Source organism: Haliaeetus albicilla, chromosome 17 (genome assembly GCF_947461875.1).
Source record: "Haliaeetus albicilla chromosome 17, bHalAlb1.1, whole genome shotgun sequence".
In the NCBI taxonomy this organism is placed as follows: Eukaryota; Metazoa; Chordata; class Aves; order Accipitriformes; family Accipitridae; genus Haliaeetus; species Haliaeetus albicilla.
This window is the reverse complement of record NC_091499.1, coordinates 19,137,608-19,162,023: the sequence shown is the minus strand read 5'-3', so window position 1 is coordinate 19,162,023 and position 24,416 is coordinate 19,137,608.

Sequence of the window (24,416 nt, the reverse complement as noted above, 5' to 3'; positions counted from 1 at the left end):
TGGTAGTAAGAATGCTCAACTTTTGAATTTTTCAGGAAAAAATTAAAGGGGGAAAAAAAGTATGGAATATACCAAGTGGAAACCTTCCAAAGGAAAATGAATACAAATGGACTGATCAGTATTTCACAAGCTACAGGTTGAATCTTACCAGGCCCAATGAGATTATTCTGTATCCACTACTATAACCCGAAAACTTTCTGCTTACTCAAGAGCTCAGTGGATTATTTTTTTTGTAGATGGTGTTCATTTATATTGTATACTGTGCTCCTGGCTGTTGTACTGACCTTTGAATTTGTGTTTTCTGATAGAAAGTAAGATCTGAAATCAGTTGAAATTGTCATATTCTTGTAATTATCCTGGTTCTCAAGAGCTTGGATCTTACCTGAATTTTAACGTGTCTGACTGGGGGGAAGTAAGTACATGCTTTCTGGGTTTGGTCATGCTTCAGTTCATGGTGTCTACAGACAGTGAACTCCTCTCATAAATAATGCGAGACCCTTGCCTATGGGCAACTCTAGTCCCATTGGAGGGTGCAGTATTGGCTTCTGCAAAAGATAAATGAGCTGCCAGGAATCTTAACTTTTGGGAACTGTAGTATATTATTGTTCCATTAGAATCTGGGAATAGCATCATCACATATATGTGATGATGTAACTTTTGTTACTGTTTGTTTATTTCAAAATATTTTGAATATGTAAATGAAAGGTTACACATGCTATGACAAAACTCATTGGCTTTGTACTTTCAGTGTTATTATATTTAACATATCTTCAAATATCCAAGTTCAGGGGATATCCAAGAGATAAATCTTTGAAAATCTGAGAAAATCTTTACATTGATTTAAAACCAAAATTACTAGACTACAATAGACTATATGAGGAAAAAATGGTAAATAAAATGGAAAGTTCCTGAAAATTCACAAAGTGTCTAAGTAAAATAAAAGAACAGCTCATGATTTTTCAAATGAGATTCTATTTTTTTTTTTGAATGCTTGAGGTTTTCAATATTTGCCACAATCATTTTCTTAGTAACATACTTTTTGCCATTCAAGATTATTCTTTGCAAAACAAAATGTTGTTTTTAAGGAAACCTGTGAAACAAATGAACTGATGTGTTTGCAAGCCATCGTTTTTTATTATCAACTGCAAAAAGTTTCTCATATTCCTATAATGGGCATGTCCTTATTCCAGGAATCCTCAAAGTTTACACATAATTTTGTTTGCAAAGTCTTCCACTTGGTTTGGCCAGCTTCTTGTCTTTCTCAGAAACATATTTTAGTCCTCATTCTTACAGCTACTTCTGACAAATGCAAACTGGCAACAGTATTACGTTGCACTAGTCAATTTAGTTAGATGCCAGGTTGCATGTCTTCAGATTTGCTGTCATCTGTCTCTCCAAGCTCTCCAGAAAGAGATGTTTACGTGAGGGGGAGAAAAAAAAAGAAAAGAAAGAAAGGAAGCTTAGCTGCTATTGTAATAAAAGCTAGACAGTTTGTTTCTAGAAATATTATCTACATTACAGTAAATTTTCAGATGTGTTTTTTTAAAGAGATCTAGAGTCAAAATCTGAAACATAGTAGGAAAGAAATAAATTACTGCAAGAAGAAGCATGAAAAATATGGTAAATCTTGTAGGTTCTTTTTGGCTTTCTGGTACCCTCTTTTATAATGAATGTCTCTTTTCTTTTCCATTTCTATTCATCATAGCTCCATTTGTGAAGGACTGCTTATGTGTTTAATTCATTTTAGTAATCCATAGAACATCTACTGTGTCAGTTAGTCTCTGACTTTCTTTTAGATGTTGGGCTTTTTTTCCTCCCATTGTGTGATATTGATTTTGTGTAGTGTTTAATCCAACAATCCAGTTTTACTCAGTTCATCAGTGAATATCATTACTCCAATACAATTTTCAACTAATTTACCTCTAAATTTCATCATATGAAACTGATACAATCATAAAAAAGTAAAGCATAAAAAGCAGGATAAATCCTGCTTTTAGTAAGCTTTCTAAGACAACAGTTGCTGTGGAATGTGGTCTTCAAGAAGCTGGCTATAGTTCTTCAAGGATGTATGTTAACATTTGCAAGAAGCCAGCTATGAAACTATATGTGTATTGGTAATAAAAAGGCAACAGAAGGTATTTTACCCAAATGTGGTAAAGGCTGAGAGATGAAAGCCATGGCTCACACTTAACTTACCCAAATGAAGCTGTTTTTGAGAGAATTACCTGCAATAAATTGTCACTGAGTAAAGGCATATTATTCAGTGTCAATATGTACGTGAGCTGTATTAGTGATCATTTGTTTACATATCTTCTTAGAGTTTACTACAATGCTCCTGTTATTCCTATTTAGCCTTCATGTTTATAGACATTCTTTCTTGCTAAATCTTCCCTGCTGGTCCAGTCAACACCCATGCATTGCAGAAATGCTAAGTCCTATCCAGTCATTGTCTTGCTGTTGCTTCCCCTCTATCCTAAATTTTGAGAGCCAGTTGACTATCCCCTTATTCCATAAATTATATTCCATCATGTTTTGCACCCGCTTTGCTCATTTAAACCAACACCTTTCTTCTTATTTTCATTTTAGAGAACATACACGCTGCTCTGAACATTGAAATGAATCTTGCAACTTGCTTTGAAACTATTCTGAATACCCAAACTCTAGGAAAAATTTGATCAATCTAACTTATTCATCTTAAAAGGGCTATATACATCTGCATTATGTGGATAAACTGTAATTAGCAGCTCATTTAATTTTTCTTAATTTCTTGTCTTCTATCCAGGGATGGCACAGTATTCTCTGAGGAGTGGAACAAAGAGACACAGTTTGGTCTCAATCTTCATTCTGTTATTTACCGGGAGAAATAAACTATAGCATCAACTTAATGATTACTTTCTTTATATGTCTCAGTAGGGCTCACAGCTATATCAAAAGAAAGAAAAGCTGTTAAAAAAATCTAACTTCTCACTCCTTTAACTTTTTTTAATTAACTAATTTATTTAAGACATAAATAATCATGGTATATAAATTACTTTAAAGACACTATTAAAAAAGCCCAACCAACCAAACAAAAAAACTTGGGTTGTGCCATATTGCAATAATCATTCCACTGTTAAAACCACAGAAAACCAGTAAATGTTCACTAAATTAATACTATGGAAATTAAAAATTTAGACCAATTGAAAATCAGTAATTAGTTACTATTATATGCTGTTTCTAATGTGACCAATCAGCAGATGGAAAGAATAGAGAGAGAAAAAAAAAAAGACAAAACTAGATGATATTCTGGGAAGCAAGTATGGTCTGCTTGTAATCTAGCTGAGTAATTGTCTTTAATAGTCTTTTCCATTGTGAGTTGTTTCTAATTTTGAGCAATGATTTTGAACAATGATATGTTCCATTTGTTCTGTTCCTGTGTTTCTCAATCAGTCTTCAGAAGCTATTGGGAAGTCTTCCTATTTTAATCATTACATTTTCAAATAAATTCTTGAGTAAGCAAAACACGGATTTGGTAGAGACAACTATGCCATACAGAAGGATGAATTCTGTCAGATTAGTTCCTAGTGAGACTGCTTTATCAAGTTTGTGAATATTAATTTATCTAGAACTCTTGGTGACCGCTACTTTGAGAGTTCTTCAGTCATTTAGAGAATGGATGGGAAAAGAGAAAGTATTGTCTATTAAAAAATTAAGAGAACTTCCAACAGTTAAAATATATGCTTAGTAATAATTCTTGAAGCAATTCTAATGAAGAGTGAGCATGATTACATTTGTTGCTCAAAAAAGTGTTATAATGAAGGCAAAAGTTGTACTGCAATTTTATTTTGTTGGGCCAAAATAAGTTAATATGCTATCAAAACTGAACAAACAAGCTTCAGCAAATGCCTTGGTGTTTACTTACCAAATGCTGCTTTAATTGAGGAAAAAGACTCTATGAAACTGTGATGACAGCTTAAAATAGACTGATAATCTGTGATACTTATGTGGAAACTGTAAACATTTCTCAAATATTCTTCCATTTCTCTCTTATGTTAAACCAGAATTCATATATATTTTGAGAAAATTATCTGTTCCAGATTTGATGAAAAATAAACAAAATTACCATGTGTTTCTCAGGATAGTGAAGAGGGGATTGTTAGTATTAAGCACATATCTTTAGACAATCAATTCATCTTTAAGAAGAATAAGTTTGTAAATTTTGTTGTTGTCTGTATCTTGCATAAATCAGTAGCTTACATAAGCACTGAGGAATTTATTCAGATGCCCACACATAGAATTTAGTACTATTGATGATGTCCTAGGACATTTTAAAGTGGCAGCTGGAGACCCAGGAGAAAGGCATGAGTTTTCTGTATGTCCTTTATTATGCATTACTTTGGGGCATTCAAACTGGTACCTGTGCTCTAGCTGTCCACCTTCACCTCCATTGTGGCTTCAAATTCAGCTGCCTATAAGGCATATGAAATTTTCTGAGACCTTCCCTTGTGGCTAGCAGATCTGACACAAGACCTACAGGACACCCACAACATTCTAGAGTGGCAGCTAGAAGCTTGGTGAGATACTGTAGGGCACCTAAAATGACCCCACAAAACTTTTTTTAGGAAACTGAATCGTCACACATCCCTTATTGCATGGACATCCACAGGACCTAAATATATCACTGTGAAGACATCTCCATCTAGATGTCATAATCTCAAATGCTATCCTATTCCAAGTACTGAAGCTTGAAGCCAAATTAGGTATATATCACATTATGTGCCAGACTGTGCAAGATACAAACTGACATTTCTTTGTTCTAGCAAAGCTCCAGTCCTTCCAGCAGAGAGGAAAGGGCTCACCTTATTGCATTGCCTTGTATTAATGACTGTCCTCATGCCCTGTCAAGAGCTCTCCCACAACAGTTTTAGTTCTTAATAACAAAAGCTGACTCTATAAAGTTATAGCTCCTAGATGGAAAAAATATCCTTTCTATAGGTATTTTGAATAATCTTTGCACATATTAAGAAATAATTATAACTTTCTATTAAGTTCTTTATAATAGCTAAAATTCATGCACTTGCTTTCCAAATTTGTGCTCCAAGATTTTCTTGTTAGGAAATAACCTTAATTCTTTCCTTTTCCATCCATGCTATGATGGGCTGTTGTCAAAGATGTCACTAAAACCACTTTTCTCTGACACAGAGTTCTAAATGAGTTTTGCAAGAAGTGATCAGGAAATTGAATTTTTATGTGTTTGTATGTTTGTTTTCTAGAAAAATAATAAACTTACTCAGAATGAAATGGTAAACTCAAGAATTCAATACTGAAAATCCTCAGTATTTAGTTATGAAATGTTTATTTATAAACAAAATTGCACTTGTAGGACATGTGCTATGTAATAGCAGTTAAACTAATCCAACAATTCAGTTGAATTTGTTGCTAGTAGTGGTGGGATGAAACAACATTGCAGGGCTAAAAATTGTATCAGCAGTATTGCACCAGACCCAGAGATTTTTCTGTCTTTTTCTGGCTTTAGAGACAATTGATTTCCCAGGCAGTGTGAGTCACACTGCCCAAGTGTCTAGAATGCCACGGATAACGTGCAAATGACATGAATGTCACGGAAATGTGCTTTTCAAGCCAGAGCTCCTGTGGCTTTCAGAGCAGTCCAGTTTCAGCTAAACTCCCAGTCTTTTGTGCTTTTCAGGCTCCCTCCTTCCTTAGCAATCTCTGTAAGAACAGAAAGGGCAGCTACAGACTGCAGAAACTACAGCTCTATGCTCTGCACCCACAAAAGCTGAGAAAAGGCAGAAGGTTCCAACTACTACATAATTGTTTGTTTGTTTTGTTTGCTTGTTTGCTTTTTTTCTGGGAAATTTCAAGGAGTCATAACTGACAAGAGAGAAAAGTTGCTTTATGCTATTGAAAATGATGCTGACTAACTTTAGAGGTGACTAAAAAGGTTCAAGAAAGGTTAGAAGTTCTTGCTTATCCTCCCTATTTTCAGACAGAATTTGTCTTTGAACTTGTGCATGGTAGAACTTGATAGGCTGTCTTTTTCAGGAAAGTTTCCCAACAAGGCTTTTGGGAGTCATTCCAGCTAAAGGAACGACATTCAAAAATTGGCAAATTCTCTCTGGCCCTATATACATATTACTTTAAAAAGAGCTAATTCTTAGTGAAATTATTGCATGCCAAAGGATTTTGCACATCAGAAGTTTAAGGCTTTTCTTGACTTGGAGGGTGTACAGTTTGTCCTAGAAGGAAAAGCTTTAATCCATACTGTTAAACATGCCACGCTTTTAACTGTTTAAAACTATACTAAAACTATAGAAAGGCATAGCATAATGAATTTTAAACCCCAAATTTGGACATAATTCATCTCTGAGACTGGGATGCAAACTGACTATATAAGTCAGACCTCTGCTTCCTCCACAGTGCTCAAATTTTAAACAGTATAAAGGATGTCTTGTGTACAATTTTCAATTCAAATCCTCATGTGCCTGCTGGCATCCTACACTTTCACTGATGTATTGTTCTAGTTTTGCCATTAAAATCTCTCAAAAGAGGTGGTGTTTGTGCTTTCTTGATAAAATGTCAAGCATACTAGGTGCACTTACACGTTGAGGTAAACATTTCTATCCAGCTTCCTTCTTCAGCAACCATTATTTTCTCTTCATTTCTAGCACTGCACCCAATCAAAAGGCAGACACCTGTTTTCAGCTTCTCTTCATCTAGCTTATAACTACCCTGAAATAATTTGCAATCTATGGCATATCATCTTAAACTGTGAGGTAACTAATTAGCAATTCTAAATGGAAAAGGAACTGGAAGCAGAAAGCTACCCTCCCACAATAAATATGCCTGACAATTTATGAAATCCAGGTCATATAGCACTTACAGATAAATGTGGTGAAAAGGCAGAATATGTACATCTGACATTTGGAACAAAAACCATCTCAAGGCAGACAACAACACATAATTCTGATACTCAGACCATCATATACTGAGTGAGGTAATTTACTGAGTTCATTAAGACATCAGAAATCCTGCAGATAGAAAACTTCTCTTAGAAATACTTTTTAAATCAGTAAGTTAATAGTAACATTCCTTTAACCTTGCTGTGAAAACGAGAATAAACAAAATAGCTGCAGGACAGATCATAGGAGGAGGTATGCCTCAGTGTCATACTCTTGATGATTTCTATTTCTATTACTTTTTAATTCAGTTAAAAATCTTAGTTGCTTTTAGTTTCTACTGAACAGATGTTTTCAGTGAATGGCTACAATGATGCACATGATTTATTTCCCTGAAACAAATTCAGGATGCAAGTAATTTTCATCATTTCCTCTAATTTGCATTATATTACGTTTGTCTGTTCCAACACATTCTAGTCACCAGTGGTCTAAGTGACTGATTTGAGCAGCCCAATAATGAAGGTAGCTGGCCAAGAACCCCTGCAGGATTTTATGTAAATATTAATGGCCACAGCTGCCAAAGGGAGAGTTCTTTGCTTCCAAGGCTAACAGGAAGCAAAGCATTATAAAAAGAAAGAATATTTGGAAGGAAACCCTGGTGATCATTCAGGACAACTTGCTGTTCAAAGCAGTGCTGGCTTCTGGGTTAGACTAAGTTGCTCTGAGTCTTGTCAAGTTCTGAATCTCTCCCAGGGTAGCTATTCTGCAGCCATTCTGCACAACTTGCTCCAGTCCTTAAACACTCTCTGTGCAAAGATCTTTTTTATGTCCAGTTAGGATTTCCCTTGCTGAAACTTGTGACTGTTGCATCTTGCCATTCACTGTGCGCTGCTGGAGGAAGTCTGGCTCCATCTCCTCTGCAGCCCCCCTTCAGCAGAAGTCTGCAGTAAGATCTTTTTCAGCCTTCTTTTCTCCAGGCTAAAGAAAGCAATTTCATTCAGCCTCAAACTATGTATTGTTTGCTCCACCCACTAATCATCACAATAATTAGCTCCAGCTTGCTTTGTATTGTGGAATGCAAAAGTTCAGGGAAAAACCACTTCCCTCAACTTTTCACTATGCTCTTGTTGATAAGCCAGTGTGGTTATGTATAAGGTTTATTGTTAAATGTACCAGATCTTGAAAAGCTGACTCATGTTCACCTTGTTGTCTGCCAGGGGTCCCTGCTCCTTTTTTTCATTCATTCAAGCTTTATACATCCCCCCACCACCACCCCAGGTTTCATTTTAGAATGTAACCCTGTTGTCAACATCACATATTACTGGTATGGGAATTCAGAGCTACATAACAGAGCTGGGGAAGTTTAGAGCAGGTCAAGAAGTACAGAGTAAAATGATCAGGTCAAGGCACCTATTGCTTCTCTTCTAGCCCAGCAATCCCATGTATCTTTGTCGTGGTTTAAGCCCAACTGACAAAAAAGCACCACAAAACTGCTTGCTCACTCCTCCACCCCCAGTGGGACGAGGAAGAGAAAATACAAAGAAATGCTCGAGGATCGAGACAAGAACAGGGGGGGATCACTCAGCAATTCTGGTCATGGACAAAAACGAGACTCAACCTGGGGAAAAACAAAATCAATTTAATTTACTACCAACCAAATCAAAACAAGGATAATGGGAAGTAAACCAAATCTTAAAACACCTTCCCCCCATCCCTCCCTCCTTCTCAGGCTCAGCTCCACTCCCAATTTTCTCTCCCTCCTCCCCCCAGCAGCACAGGGGGACGGGGAATGGGGGTTGGGGTCAGTTCATCACACATTGTCTCTGCTGCTCCTTCCTCCTCAGGGGCAGGACTCCTCACGCATCCCCTGCTCCAGCGTGGGGTCCCTCCCACGGGAGACAGTCCTTCACAAACTTCTCCAACATGAGTCCTTCCCACAGGCTGCAGTCCTTCAGGCACAGACTGCTCCAGCACGGGCTTTCCCACGGAGCGGCGGCCATCTTGGGGGGCCTCCACCCCCTGCTCCGGCATGGGCTCCTCTCTCCCCAGGCTGCAGGTGGGCATCTGCTCCCCCGCTCCCCTCCGTGGGCTGGGGGGGACAGCCTGCCATCTCACCGCGGGCTGCGGGGGCAGCCCCTTCTCCCCCACTGACCTCAGTATCCACAGAGGGGTTCCTCTCACATTCCAATCTCCTCCCCTGCTGCAGGTTCCCCTTCTTAAGTCTGTTCTCCCAGAGGCACTGCCACCACCACTGATGGCCTTGGCTAGCGCCAGGTCCGACCCGGAGCCAGGGAAGCTTAGGGAAGCTTCGAGCAGCTTCTCACAGGAGTCGGCCCTGCAGCCCCTCCCTTTTTGCTACCAAAACCCCACCATACAAACCCAAAACAATGTTGCAAGACCTGGAGCTTTTACAGAGTTCAGCTGATACGGTAAGGTTAAATCATGCTTTTGCTCCTTCTGACTCTATATTATACACACCTTGTTAGGGCTGAGCATTTTTTAAATGGATAAAGTTACTTGTCACAATAAAGTCACATAACTGCTGCTTTTGTACCTCCTCTGACCAAAGGCCTCTTAAAAAAGTTGCAGACACAGAATGTCTATATATCTCATCAATGATTAAGCTCTCACTTTAAGGTACAAAACACCCTTACTTCAGTCTGCCCAGTCTGCACCTGTGACACTAATAAAATCAGTAAGAATAATTAACAGTAATGCAATCCATGTGTTAGATGTCAGTATGAGTCAGCAGGTCAGCTCAGGATCCATAGCTGACTCAAGCTCATAGAAGATGATTGATGATGCATGCATGAGTATGCTTTTCAGAGTAAATAAATAAATAAATAAATAGTTCTTAATAGGCAATTCAAATGCTTCTTGCCACACAGCTGCAAATACTGCAAACCAGATGGAAAAAGGCACAAATGATGATGTGGATTCCAGAAATTGTGTGCCTCCCAAACAGCTGAATAGAGAGGAATACAATTCTTCTCAGTGATGGGACAAAGAGAAGGCAGTATTCACTGTTGGTATCATTATAGGCTGCTACGAGCTTATGCCTCTGCCTTCCATTTTGATACATTTCATTCCTATATTTTAGCCATTCTACTTTCACAAGCTGACACTTCGTGCTGGTTGGTGATTGTACAACATTAATAAGGCCAAAGCAGTCTGTAGGTATTTACAACATCTGAGTGTGATCACAGATGCAGGGGTTGATTGCTACTCTCTGCCATATGCATCAGCTCACTTTTCTAAGATGACTATTTCATCTTTTCTTCTGTTCTTTTTCTGACTTTCCCTCATCCCAAGATACAGATGTTCTGTATTAGCTGCAAATGCAGGTTCCCCTCTCACACACATACTGTCTTTGAACAGTTTTTCTTCTAGGTCTGTTATTTTACTATGAAGCCATGCATGTAACAGTAAGATACCTTATGCTCTCACACCAAAGTCTCAGAGGCCAGGATTTATGCACCAAATGTGGGGCTTCATTTGGCCTCTCTTTCCAGGCAGTCAGCAAAGTCAGTAGGTACTTTGGTGGCTTGATTTATCTGGTTCTAAAGTAGATGCCTAAAATAAGTCAAAAGACTCATGGCCTGGGATTGCTTATTTTTTCCTCACTGACTATAAACTAAGTTTAAGGTGACTAGTCTAGGTGCAGATACCTACACAGTAAACACCTAATTACCTGAGAAGAAATTCACTCAGCATCTATGACCAGTAGTGAATAAGTCTAGAGTATAAAATGATTAAATATAAGAACCTAATTTCTCAACAATATTCTTATTTGATGAAATGCATTGATTCCTATTGGGATTTTTTTTTAAACAGTTGTTGGGGAATCTTAAATCTTGAAAGTGAAATGCTGCATGGAATGGGGTTTTTTTCACTTATTTTAAAGGTGTGTAATTTTAAGTGTCTGATTGTCTTTTAACCAAAAGCTCGCATGGTTGTCTATAGCTGGGCAATGTGGGTGCTTAATGCTATGCTTGGCATTTGGCAACAGTGTGAGGCAGTGGAAAATAATGCTCTGATATTCTCTGGATTTTTTCTCAGGGCCATATGAGTTTTTTTTTCTGATATATTCATCCCATGGTTACTCAACCTTGAGATTACTTTCTTGCAAAGGTGTAGTGGGCTGACAGTACTGTCTAATTTCAATTTTTATTACCTTCCTGTAACTTTTAATGAGAATTTAAACCCTTAAATGTCAGATTTTAGGGTATATTTAGATAAGGTTAATGATCTGGTCTGGACTTATTTTCTGATGGGTATGAAAACTGTGAAGAGCAGCCAGTTTGCCCTGTTCTCAGAAGAATCTCTGTTGCAACTGGACCTCTGCTTACTTCAAAAGCAAAGAAGGTCGTTTGCGGACATATTATTAGCACATTCACTGACAGGACAGCAGAACGGTTATGCTGATGCACCAACTTTACATATGACAAAAGCTATAATAATTTTGAATGTGCCTATTCCAAAACCCTAGGCAGGAGATCATCCTGGTTCACTTTAGTTCTATAAAGGAAACAAAGAAAGAATAAGGGCCTGAGGGGTTAAAGGAAGGTTCTCTAGTCTCTCACATCGGTGCACATGGGAACTGTGACTGTCTGGCAGACCTGTTTAAAGAAACAGAGGTCACAGTCACATAGCTGCTTAATGATAAGCAGTATTAACTGCATTTCAGACCTGTCTTGTTACACAACTCTATCTACTACAGTTTATTAATCAAGGAAGACTATGCCGATAGCTATGTCTGTTGTCATGCATGTCTGTTTTCGTGCAAATCTGCCTGCCACATACGATTGTGTCAGGGAACCACTGTCCAGCTACAGCTACCAGGCATAACTTCACATTTCAGCACCAGTGAGAGTCTTCAGGAAGAGCCAAAATTAGTGGTTTGACATATGTTATTTCAATGTTCAATGCTGTTTCAGTGCTCAACGTTATTTCATATGCTATTTCAAGGGCAATATTAGCTATGTAGATGCTGCTGCCCCTCTCAATATAATTCCATATGCTTTTATTGAAGAGAAAATAGAACAGGGTTATATCTGCTGTAGAGGATACAATAAGGAGAATGGTAAAAATAAGCACACATCCCACCACCACCAGTCCCTTCAAATTGTTACAGAGTTATAATACGTTGCATCTATTTCTTATCAAATATGTATGTGATGTTTTTCTAGAAATACATTCTAACCACATTGCAGTATTTGTTGCATTACAGGGATGGAAGTGGTATTTTATAACCTCTATATAGGAATCAGACTATATGATCTGAAGAATGCCCATCTGAGTTTATAAATCACACTTGTGATTTTATATTACCCATGGAATATACACTCTTTTCCAAAAACAAAGCAACATTTTATTTCTAGATGCAGAAGAGGACACATGAAGCTTCCAAGAGAAAACTCTTCTGCAGCTTCTTTGCAGCCTGTACTGTGGAGAAAAAGACAAGGCCAACAGCATGGAGAGATTGCGAATTGCTTTTTTAAAAGTATAAGTGCAACTACATGAAGTGCATTGTTGCAAACAGTGCAACCATGAGCAACTCCTTGAAAGAAATGGAGTTGCAAGAGAGAATAACCTACGTGGATATGATCAGAAATAGGCTGTTAAATGAAATTTGTATGTGTGGTTTTTGGCTGGTTTTGATTTCAGTATCTAAATGTGGTGGGTTGACCTTAGCAGGCTGCCAGGTGCCCACCAAGCCACTCTATCACTCCCTCTGCTCAACAGGAGAGGGGGAGAACATATGAATAAAAGCTCATGAGTCAAGATAAGGACAGGGAGATCACTTGCCAATTACCATCATAGGCAAAACAGACTCTGCTTAGGGACATTAATTTAATTTATTGCCAATGAATAACAGAGCAGGATAATGAAAAATAAGAACAAAACTACAAGCACCTTCCCCTCACCCTTCCCTTCTTCCTGGGCTCAACTTCACTCCAAACTCTTCTACCTTCTCCCCCTAAATGGTATAGGGAAATAGGGAATGAGGTTTGCAGTCAGTTCATAACATTTGTCTCTGATGCTTCTTCCTCCTCACAGTCTTCCCCTGCTCCAGCGTGGGGTCCCTCCCACAGGATACAGTCCTTCATGAACTTCTCCAACATGGATCCTTCCCATGGGCTGCAGTTCTTCACAAACTGCTCCAGCGTGGGTCCTTGGGTGCAGTCCTTCAGGAATAGGCTGCTCCAGAGTGGGTCCCCCACAGGGTCACAGGTCCTGCCAGAAGATCTGCTCCTGCATTTGCCCCTCTCCACAGACTGTAGTTCCTACCAGGACCCTGCTCCAGTGTGAAGTCCTCCACAGGCTCCAATATGGATAATTGCTCCACTGTGGATCTCCCTGGGCTGCAGGGGGCCAGCCTGCCTCACCATGGTCTATGACAGTAGGCATATGAACGGAGTTTGAAGCTACCAAAGTATATAACTATATCTAGTACATAATGAGATGTATAAATATACCATGGGTTCTCTTAGCTACAGTTATGGAATATCTGGGTCTAGCACTTGGAATTTCAGACCTGCTCTCAATTTTACAAAAAGTAGGAAATTCCTGTATTTGTTCAAACATATTCTTCTTCTGACTGCATACACTGTTGCAGTAGCCAAATTACTCTATAATCTTCAGAGTTAATGACTTGTTCTGCGTTCTCCAAAAGCTTAAAAACACTTGTAAACTTCATCCTTTATAGAGGCATTCAAGAGCCTACAGTAAATAAATAAATCCATATTACATAATTCCAGTATATGTGTGTGTTTTCTAGCTGGGGAAGCTCAACTGCTATCTGTTCTGGGAGGAAATAATTATTGAGAAGCAAGAAAGTGGGATCTCTTAGATTTCTTGGACCGGTGTATTCAGGCACATGCTCTTTTGCAGCAGTTCATTGATACAGAGCTTTAAAGTTCAGATTTCTATCAAAATAAAACCTCTGAATGTTTTTCTCACACTGATGGATAATGAAGTTATAAAAAGCACACTCAGAGAAGCCAGTGTCATAGCAGAAAAGCTAAATGAGGGTTTTTTTTAACTGTTCACTTCAGAGAAGTTTGGAAGTTTAACACAATAGAGGTCTTCTCAGAGGATAAATATGAAGAATGATCTCATGCTGAAGTATTGTTAGAAGAAGTTGATCCATCAGGAGAAATAAGCAGCTAGGACTAGATTGTCTTTATGCATAAACTCTGAAGAAGCTTAATATGAAATTACTACAGTGGTGACTATGGTGTATAACCTCACATTTAAATTAGTATTGCTACCACAGAAAAGGGGGATGGTAAATGAAGTGTCATTTTCACAAAGGTCTTTAGAAGAAATCTGTACAAATACAGACACTGGTCTGAGTGCATTTGAATTTTGTATTAAGCAAAGCAGTCAGAACTATAATAAAGAATAGATTAAGTGAATGTATGATACTACCATGAAAAGTCAATACAGCTTTTGCAGAATAAAGTCACGCCCTACAAATTTTGAAGAGGTCTTTAGTGATGTCAATGAACTTGTCAGTAAGGTTCATAACAGTATATATGGGCTTCCAAAAAGCTTTTAACAGGCTTTTTGGGGAAAGTGGAAAAGTCCTGTCACAGATTAATAGTTGACTGAAAGACCAGAAACTAATGTAGGAAAAATTATCAACTCCTGTAATGGATGGAGGGTAATCATAAGAATCCCACAGGGGTTTGTATTGGACTTGTGTTGCTCATTGTATTCATGAATTGTCCAGTTCAGGCATGAAAAGTGACTGATAGTGCTGGCTGATGATGCGTAATTATTCCGGTTACTCAAAAGTAACACAGACTGTGAACATCTGAGAAACTGTATAATGAGGCTGACTGACTATGAAATAAATTTTAAAATATAATAAATGTAATGTTCATAAATAAAAGCAAGTGTACAAGGAGAAATGTAATCCTAACTGAAGATATTCTGCAGTGGACTCAAAATTAGCAACTACCTTGCAGGTACTCCATGCCCATGACATTAAGTCCTTGTGAAAACATCATTCAGCAATGCTCTAAGATGTAAATTGAATATTAGAATTAAAGGGATAGAAATCAGAACCCACTCACGTCCTGAATATTGGTATATGGTTGTAGTCAGACTGTCCAAGAAAAAGGACATCAGAGGAAAGAATAAAGGGAAGGGCAATGAAGATGACCAAAGAAAGATTTTTGCTAAACAAACCATTGCAAAAAAATAGCATCAGTACACACATATATATATGATACAATGATGAAAAGCCAATCAAGCTTATACAGTATGTACAGAAACATTTCTTTTAGACTAGGAGTTTTCAGCATGGAAAACAGAAAGATAGAAGGGATAGAGGAAAAGTAGATAAAGTAATTAATGATATAGAAAAAAATATATAGAGAAAAATTGGTTACCATTTCTCATGTTAGAAGATGTAGAGAGCACTTAATTTCTTAAAAATTTAAAATAAATAAAACAAAAAAATTAATACATTTTTCACATAGTGCACACTTGCATTCTGTATCTCACTGTGGTAGGATGGCTTTTATGACAAAACCAAACAATTTAAGACAATACTATACTAAGTCACTGAAGTAATGGAAAACTATTGAAGCACAGCCATATAGACACAACCTGTAGTTCAGGGAGGGTCTGTGGTACAGATTGCTGCAAGCTGACCGGACATGCAGGTAGTAATAGCACCCAGTGTTTGACCTGTTTCTCAGATTAAAACTGAACAACCAGGACCAATCCAAGTTACTTTCTCCTGTGTGTCCAGGGAACACCCAAGAATCTTCATTTCCAGCAGGAATGGATGCATGCGCTATCAATTGGTTAACACTTTTTTTCTGGCTGCTACTGATTTTTTTGTAAAAAGATTAGTGGGCCAGTATCATGACAAGACAGAGAATTCTGGGGACTGCCATATGCTGAATGAGATCATGCAGTCTCCTACTGGTTTATATTGTATGTGAATTCAATAGAGAATCATGTTTTGCATATCAAGGTGACCTTGTCTGTCAAACTACAGGACTAGATGGGAGAGACGATAGTTTGGAGCAGGGATTGGCTAAAATTATGAACCACAACGGGATGCATTAAGGAAATAGAGGACCTCTTGTCCTTATGACGGGAACTACATTGCTCACTGAGGCACTGAGCCATAGAGAATCCTTTCCCTTAAGCAAAGCTTATCTCTACTGTTACTGCACTCACACCAAAACCTAGAGTTTCACTTTGTAAACCAGAATTATGAAAGGAAAGGGGTAGGTTTTCAGTGCATTCATGTTAAGTAGGCAGCATCTTGTGTGTATGTTGTTTACTACACTTATGGTGTTGGCCTTGCTTATCATGCACTGTTATTTCAATTGCATATAACTCCATGTAATATATGGGATGCCATATCCATATAAAAAGTAACTAAATATGTTAGGTTGACATAGACAGTTGTAGCTTAAATTAAAAATATGTTCTGACACTTAGCTGCGTATTCTAAATTTCCTCTTTATGATACATTTTAACATATGAAAAGGCAAATTAGAAAGAGAAACAGTTCCATTGTATACAAATATTGCCATAAATGTCTCACCAGAAAAGAATCCAATCCTACCAGTAAAATACCTGCTCGAACAAAAAGTAATGCTGCACAGCATAAAAGGAAGTTGAGAAGGAAAGATGAGCATCACTGAAATATTTAGGCTAGATTTAAAATTTGCATACTTGGAGCTACTAATGCCATACTAATGAACCACATCATTGAAACAAAATACTAATGGCAAGACAGTAATGGAAAAAAGGCAGTGAAGTAAACAAAATTGACAAAATTAAATTGCTTCAAAAAACACAAGCCAAAACTTATAAAGAAAGAAATAATCTTCCATACAGAAAGCCAGATCTGCAGTTATTTCTGTGCCTGCTCCTAATCTGCCAAAACCTTATTCTTATTTTGCATTGATAGTATTTCTAGAAGGAGCAAGGAAGTTAAGAGCTGAAAGTGTGAGAAATTTTCTTCAGCACATCTTTATTTCTAACCCTGAATAGACACTTGACATGCTGGCAGATCTGATCTTTACACAAACCAAGTGTCTGCCAGGGCCTGAAAGACACAATGTGACCAATGTTTGAAAGATCTTTCAAAGCCAGAGTTAAGGTCATTCAAGTTAAAGGAAGCATATATCACTCTCTGATGTGATTAAGACTATCAGTTCAAATAATTCTGAGTTTTAGAGAGAAGTGTATAAATTCTGTATTATTTGGTACCTGGTGATCTCAAGGACAGTTTTGAGGTTGTCTAAAAAAAGTTTCTTGCTGCATTCAGTGGAAAAAGAACATCAAATTCTAAAATTCTGCAACTCTTCATCAGCTGGAGAGCAAACTCACTTCCTCAGGTTCTTCTATATGTCTTCCAGTGAAATACTAAAATTCTGGATTACACCAAGGAAATTATTTTAGTGCTATGTTTCAGAGAAGATAGATGGGCCTTGATATTAATGCTGCGTGCTATCAAAACAATGAAACTGGCTCCTCGTCAGAAACAGAAGAGGAAATATACACTCTAATAAAGAAAAAATGTCTTTGCAGAGAATTTACAGCTGCACCCCTAAGATGACCTCCATCCACACTCCTCCATCGCCCTTCCTTTAACAAGTCACACCAGCCATGAGATCACCTGATTTGTAAGACGACATTATACATACCTAAAACCTCCTGGAACCCATATTCTAAGGGGTGTCCTGACCAATGTTCAATTAAAATTCTTTCTCTGAGCAAGCTATAATGTAAATTGGGGGAGGTAGCACTATTCAGCTTTCGGGGTTATATAAAAGTCTCAGACCAGGGATGAGCACATGGGAGAAAGTAAGGGAGAAAGGTGAAGAGGAGCACAAGCCTGACTGTACTCTAGTAGTTAAAGAACTCATAAGGAGATTTATGGTTACCACACTCTGCTCCTAGAACAGCAACTTCTTTATTATTCAACTTAAAGAGCAAGTATGTAAAATACAGAAACAGTCTTGAAAGTCTGAACTGGAACCCAGGACTCATTCATAGTCTACAGGTCTTCAGTCCTCTGCTTGACAAATATTTGAGAGTTTTTCTTCCACATAGTGGCACAGTTTTATTGTGAGGAATAATGTCTTACTGTTTAAATGCTACATTCTTTATTGGTTCTGGCTTTGTAGCAATGACATGTTTCTTGTTCCTTTTATTTTCTCACTGGGTTTGAATCACTACTGTGCCTCTCTAATCTAAGACTGTAGCTTTTAGTAATGCAGCAGTTCCATTACAACAACTATAATTGGAATTATGTCTTTATCTTTTTAATGGTGTTGTTTTTCTTCCCTGATACTCCTGCAAATCAATATTAATGTGAATATTTAAATCTACAAAATCTGCACTTAGTCTATTTGAAGTATTAGATGAAGCTTGCAAAGCTGTTCTTTTATTTAGTTCCTCCTCCAAACCTAGTCAAGTTAAAACCATAGAAAAGTGTCAGGTTTGTGATTTATTCTCAAAGCTTTTAGCTTTAATAGCCTGGTGCTGTATGTTAAATTATAGTTTTTTGTGAAGTAGTGAACATATATGCTCCTGACATGCATAGGAAATAAATGCACTATTGAGTGAATGGCAGATTCTTAGACAGAGTAAGAGAAGGGATGAAAGTTGGAAAATACATTTAACAGGTACTTTTGCAGGGGGCTTTCCCCTCTATCTTTAATGTCTTCTTTCTGGGAAAAAAAAAAAAAAAAGGCACCTAAGGCTTCAAAAAATAAACCCTGCTTTTCCTGAAGCCTCTCTTTCTTCTTTCTGTTCCCTTTTCCTATCTCCAGAAAATACATTCATCCTTTAAACATACAGGTGAGAAAATACTGAAATATATCTCAAAACAAAGAGTTTGTTCTTTGAAAGGAATCCTGTCCAGCAAGTTTCTCTGGGCAAGCTATTCTATACACATGTAGTGTTGTCTTTGTTGCATTTAGTGGTGCAAAGGTTGCCACAACAAATGCTAAGATCAGAAAAATACTTCTCTCATCTGAGAAAGATCTTTGTATTTTGGAGGAGATTTGTACTATGGTTACTATGGTTATTTAAGCAGCACTCCCCATTAATGTCTTTGAGTCTGTCTTCATGGATCTTTTACTTATTTACAGCTAATTCTTGTTTGTTATTTACTTATGAAATAAATAATATACAAAGGCTCCACTAAAAATTGGGATTTAGTATACAATTAATCCAAAAGAAATCCAAATTCCTCCTCAGAAGACGATAGGACCAATTCTCCAAAACATGTGCAGCATGTTCAGCCAGGCATTTACTTCCCTTAGGCTGAGTGGGATTGTTTATGGGCAATGCTGGCCACAGCCAAAATCTTTGAAGGATCCAGACCTCATTTAAGAGTGAGAATGAGAAAGAAAGTGCTGTGTAATAGCCTATAATTTGAGGCTGAAGTTTTTGGCTATACCTAAGATAGCTATCATTACTCTGCCCCTTCCAAGTGGGATGTTTCTTTTGCACTTGAGTGTAGTGATTGTGTTACAGCACAGTGAATAGACTTAAGGAGCTAAATAAGGAGATGGTTATTCCTTTTTTCGTGCTTCATCCCTTCATCAAATGTTCAGAAGATCACTGGAACTTGCACAAGGAGAGCAGCAGGAGTTTACGGGCAAGAGTGAGAGAGAGACAGCCAATTCCATCAGTAGATCTAGCTGTCAGATCAGCTTAGTTGTGACATGAATTTGTACCTCAATTACTGAAGGCATTCAAAGTACTGAAAATCTTGACATACTGTCTGAGCAGGCAGCTCACAAGAGAAGGATCCAATGACACATGCTCAGCTGACTTTGTCCAGTTCCTAAGGGAATGCATTTGGGAAACATCTGGGATGCATTTTAGGGTACTGTTTACAAAGGCTAATGTTAACTCAGAGAAATTTATTTCTCAAGGATTCTCCTACACATAATGGAAAGAGAAAGAAGGGGCAGAAACTGTCCTCCAGAAACACATCTGGAACAACTAAAGTAAGTTTTTAACTGGACTTTCTTTCTATCAGTTTCTATTGATATGTGTAATTAGCCTTATTTCGCTAATCTGGAGTATAGTAAGGAGAATAAAGAATGCTAATACTAATAGTGGGCCCACAGAAACTTTTGAGCCATAGTAAGAGAAAAGCAGATACTTAGGGACAAGCAACTCAGTTAAAATATCAAGAGAGTCAAGGCTAAAGAAAAAGGACATTAACAGAGGAAAACAGGATTTGCAGAAAGGATATTGAAGGGAAGCCTTAAACCAGAGGAGGATGAGAAAGATTCTGGACAGCTAGGAGCTATTGATCAAAACTTGTTTCCAAGATATGAAGGAGCTGAGGCATCAAAATGCCTATAAGTTTTCTTGGTTTTGCTGGCATCTCTACAAAGTTATTTTGTAAGCAAAACCAGCCATGCTCAAATACTTTTGTGGTCCGTGATGCATTCACCATATGCCTTGGAAGATGTAACCTGTACTTGTCTCCTCAAGACTAGTTCCTTCTCTGAGCATTTAGGAGAACACTCAGGAAAACTGAAGAAGTTTGAGAGATGTCATCAGTATGGTGTCCCAACTTCTTGCTAATCTCAGTAAGCCAAGGACATGTGAGTTTCTGTGCTATGTGAGTTTGGGGAAGAATTGAGTAAGAGAAACTCGAGCACATCTATGACACTCCTCTTCCCTCTAACGCCTGGTTTCTACGTAACACAGTTTATAGCTCAGCAGAGCAGTACAAAGGGAGCTAATTCAGGCCATATGAAATCTCCTGCTTATTTGCTTTCTCCACACAGTTGCAAGGATATGATGGAAGATTCCTTGGCCTCCTGTCCTTCATGCATAATCTCCTATACAATGGACAGATACAGTGCAATGGAGACAGCCAGGGCATATGCATGGAGAACAAACTTTGCTATTCACCTTTGAGGTTAGCTGCAGGAAGTATAATCTAGGTCTTGGATTTTATTTAGTTAGCTACTTTTTAGAAATATCAATTAGTAAAAATACTACTTTTCCTTTGATTTCAAAGAGCACATTATATTTCCGAACTGTAACTGAAGTATGCAGTTTACATTTAAAGTCTTTTCTGTTTCCCTGTCCTATTGACAAGTCTGTTTTCTATGAGTCTTAAGTGCATCATTGCATTTAACTGCTGCTGTTTCTTACAGATAGTATGGTCTGGAAAGAATAGTAGTATACAGGTAGCAGCTGATAAAGTGTATAATTAGCTTACTTCCTGAGACTCAAAGGTTAGTAAACTTGCTTTCTGTTCTCTTGGAGGATGTAAAATATGTTCCACCTTATTTCAGTGGTTCAGTAACAGTGCCTATCATTTCTACTTTCATTTATCGATATATCACAAAGTGGTAAGAATTTTTAAGTACAGGTCATGCAGAATGCATCAAAAAAGTACAATGACAACAAATAAAGCTCTGCTTCCCTAGAAAGCTATGAAAGCTGTGCATTTATTTGTCCAGGCAAGATTAAAAAATAATGGACAGCAATCCTTGGGTTTGTAAAATCCTAAATATTTTCAACTATTCTGTAGGGGGCAGCAGAATCTAAACAAAATAACTATTAAAGGTGGGAGGTAGGGGGAACAGAAACACTGAATTGCCTGCTTTTCACTGTATGTAGGTATGTAGCAATGTACCTGAATTGCTACAAAATTAGCAACATTCCCTAATTATTATTCTTTACATTAACAAACACAGGTTGTGTGCGTTTCTTTTTATCTAATCTCTTATTTTATATACAGAACTACTGATGCTCAACAAAACCAGTGAGATAAAATTAACACACAAATTGTTTTTTTCCTCCCTTTGGGCAGAAAAAATGCAATTTACAAGGAAAATGCAACTATATATAAATATTTATGAAACAAAAAAAGTCAAACAACATCAGTGGGGTTTTGTATATGTGTGAGGTAACAAAAATAATAACAAGTTAGACTATTTGATTAATTATTAACATTTTCACTGCATCCCAATGGGGAGCTTATTCTGGGAAAGGAACATTTTGCTCTTTGTTATTGTCCTTAATTAATTTTTAAGCGGCAAGCTAGAGCACGAGTGAAAGAAATTTAGTTTTTAATTAACCAATAATACAGATTAGTTCTACTTTTTCTGACATGAAAATAGTGGAATTAAAGGTACAATACAAGGGCATGTCCTTCTTTTCCCCACCCTGCACAGTAAGGTTTTAGTAGAAAGAAATTAAGAAAGCAATGGGGCTAAATTATCTTCTTTATTATTCTTGTGGGGAGAATCCACTTTGGTCATAGGTTTAAATGATACGACTCTTAAGTAAAGGGTAAGATTTTTCATTTAATGAGACATCTGGATCAACCCTATTTAATCATGTGACCTGAAAGCTGTAGAATACATTATCTTTCTCTCTTACAGCAGTGGGTCTTTGACAAAATATTTTGACTGTGTAGCTGAAGATAATTAGGTGTATGCAGTATCTGCAGTTCATATCCTTCTGTTTTAGCCTAATATACTGCTTCACAGAGTTTTCTGCAAAATAATGTATTAGACTTTCATTGTTTGAGTTTTCTGCATTTTATTTGTTTATTTCTGCATCACTTAATCTGATGAGAGACTTCTGAAAATCCTAATAAGAAGCTGATAAAATTATAAAAACTACCATAATTTAAAAACAACAAGAACAGCAGCAGCAACAACAAACTTGTACACAGTAAAATATTGTCAAGGTGACACTGTACAGCTACAGGACAGTTTACTGACACTTTTTAAAACATATGAATCAGTGCATTACAATGGAGATTTCAGCACTGCAACATAGCACATACATCACACTTAATCGTAAATTAAAACAAAAATGTTAAGTAGTGATCTACTTGTAAAATGACAATGCTGAGCATGCAGTGGGAGGCAGCTATAAATGCTTATATCTCAATTTAAGTATCTGACACTGAGATGACTGCTAACCTGCTTTGCTCCACTTATTGTTATATGAAATTATTTCATGGAAGCCCAATAACTTTCTTTCTCTCACACTGCTGAGGTTTGAAATAAAACATTAAGCTGCCTTGCAGTGCAGTCATTTTATAGTCCAAGGCAGTGATAGCAAACTTCAGAACATTTGTAGAGTGTGTTAGCGTAATCATCACAACAGATTCTAGTTTCCCTCACAGAACAGGTATTTATCCAGCCAGAAATGAACTTTAAAAGGAATGAATAGAATGAAACTATTTCCACAGAGCAAACATTTTTCACCTTCCATATCTTGCATAAGATCAGGCAGCCATAGCCACTGTAGGCCCAAATGTGTTTTCAGTGGGTGTTTGGTGTGGGCAGAGTGGAGTACTGAGTCCCTGGAGCCTACTATTCATTAGTGAGAAGAGATACAAATTCTTCCCCTCATTTGCAAAATGTGACATTCCCTGAACTGTCTATCAAATTTATATGATAAGTACGTTATTCAAGGACAAACCTGTGTCTTAAAGAAAATTATAAAGTGTTACCAAGCTTTCCACTAGAGAAAAATCTGCATTTTATTTCAATTACTGCATTAGGTACCCAGGCAAGCTTATGGGGAAAAAAAAAAAAAAAAGTGTTCTGTAAATCAAGATAAATATGCAAATGGGACTAATGGGACTTTTCTGATCTCTAAAATTATTCCTTTTTTGTTTTTTTCTTCCCAGTAGATCTTGGAAATTGTTGAAGGGCTGGACACCCTATTTCAAAAACTTAAAGACTGGGTAGAAAGATGATGATGATGATGATGTTGTTGTTGCTACTATCAGCTTTTTTTTTTCTTTTTACTTGAAAAGTCCTGTAAAGATCTGATCTAAGAAAAAATATAACTTTTGCAATTTGTAGATTTTAAAGAATGAAAGGGACTAAATGGTCATCAGTACTGATTTTGTGCTAAACACATTTCATAATCAGATTAGCAGAAAGGTGCTATAATAGATTGGCCTCCCCAGTTAAGAACTCAACTTTCTTCTGCTGTGCACACAAGAAGACCTTAATCTTTCATCTCCAGAAAGAATGTACTCATACTCTAATGTGAAAGAAACAGTAAATGTTCTTCAGGTTGCCAAACTTCCTCATCGTCTAATAATTACATACTAGCATTTATGTATTGCTCATAGCCACAAGGCTCACTCTACCTACCTCAGAAAGCTACGGGCAAGGAAGGGCTCTACAAACTGCTCATATACAGGAGACACTTTGGCACTCTCAAGGGCTTCTTTGATCCATTGTAGGATAGCACTAATAGTCTAATTTCCTAATAATCAAAATTTCCAAATTCAACCTTACTGTCTCTGTTACCTCAATTCCTTTCACAGGAAGGACAGGACACAAGGCTTCACCATCACTCACATAAGTTAGCATGATCATGGGAGCCACGTTGACATCAGGAGCCTGGCATGGCTGTGTGTGATTTTGGTAAGGCTAAAGCCTAACTACAACTTTTGGGTAATGATCTCTTATGAAGGGCAAAGATCCTTGTAGCCTTTACATATGGATATGGTAAATTGTA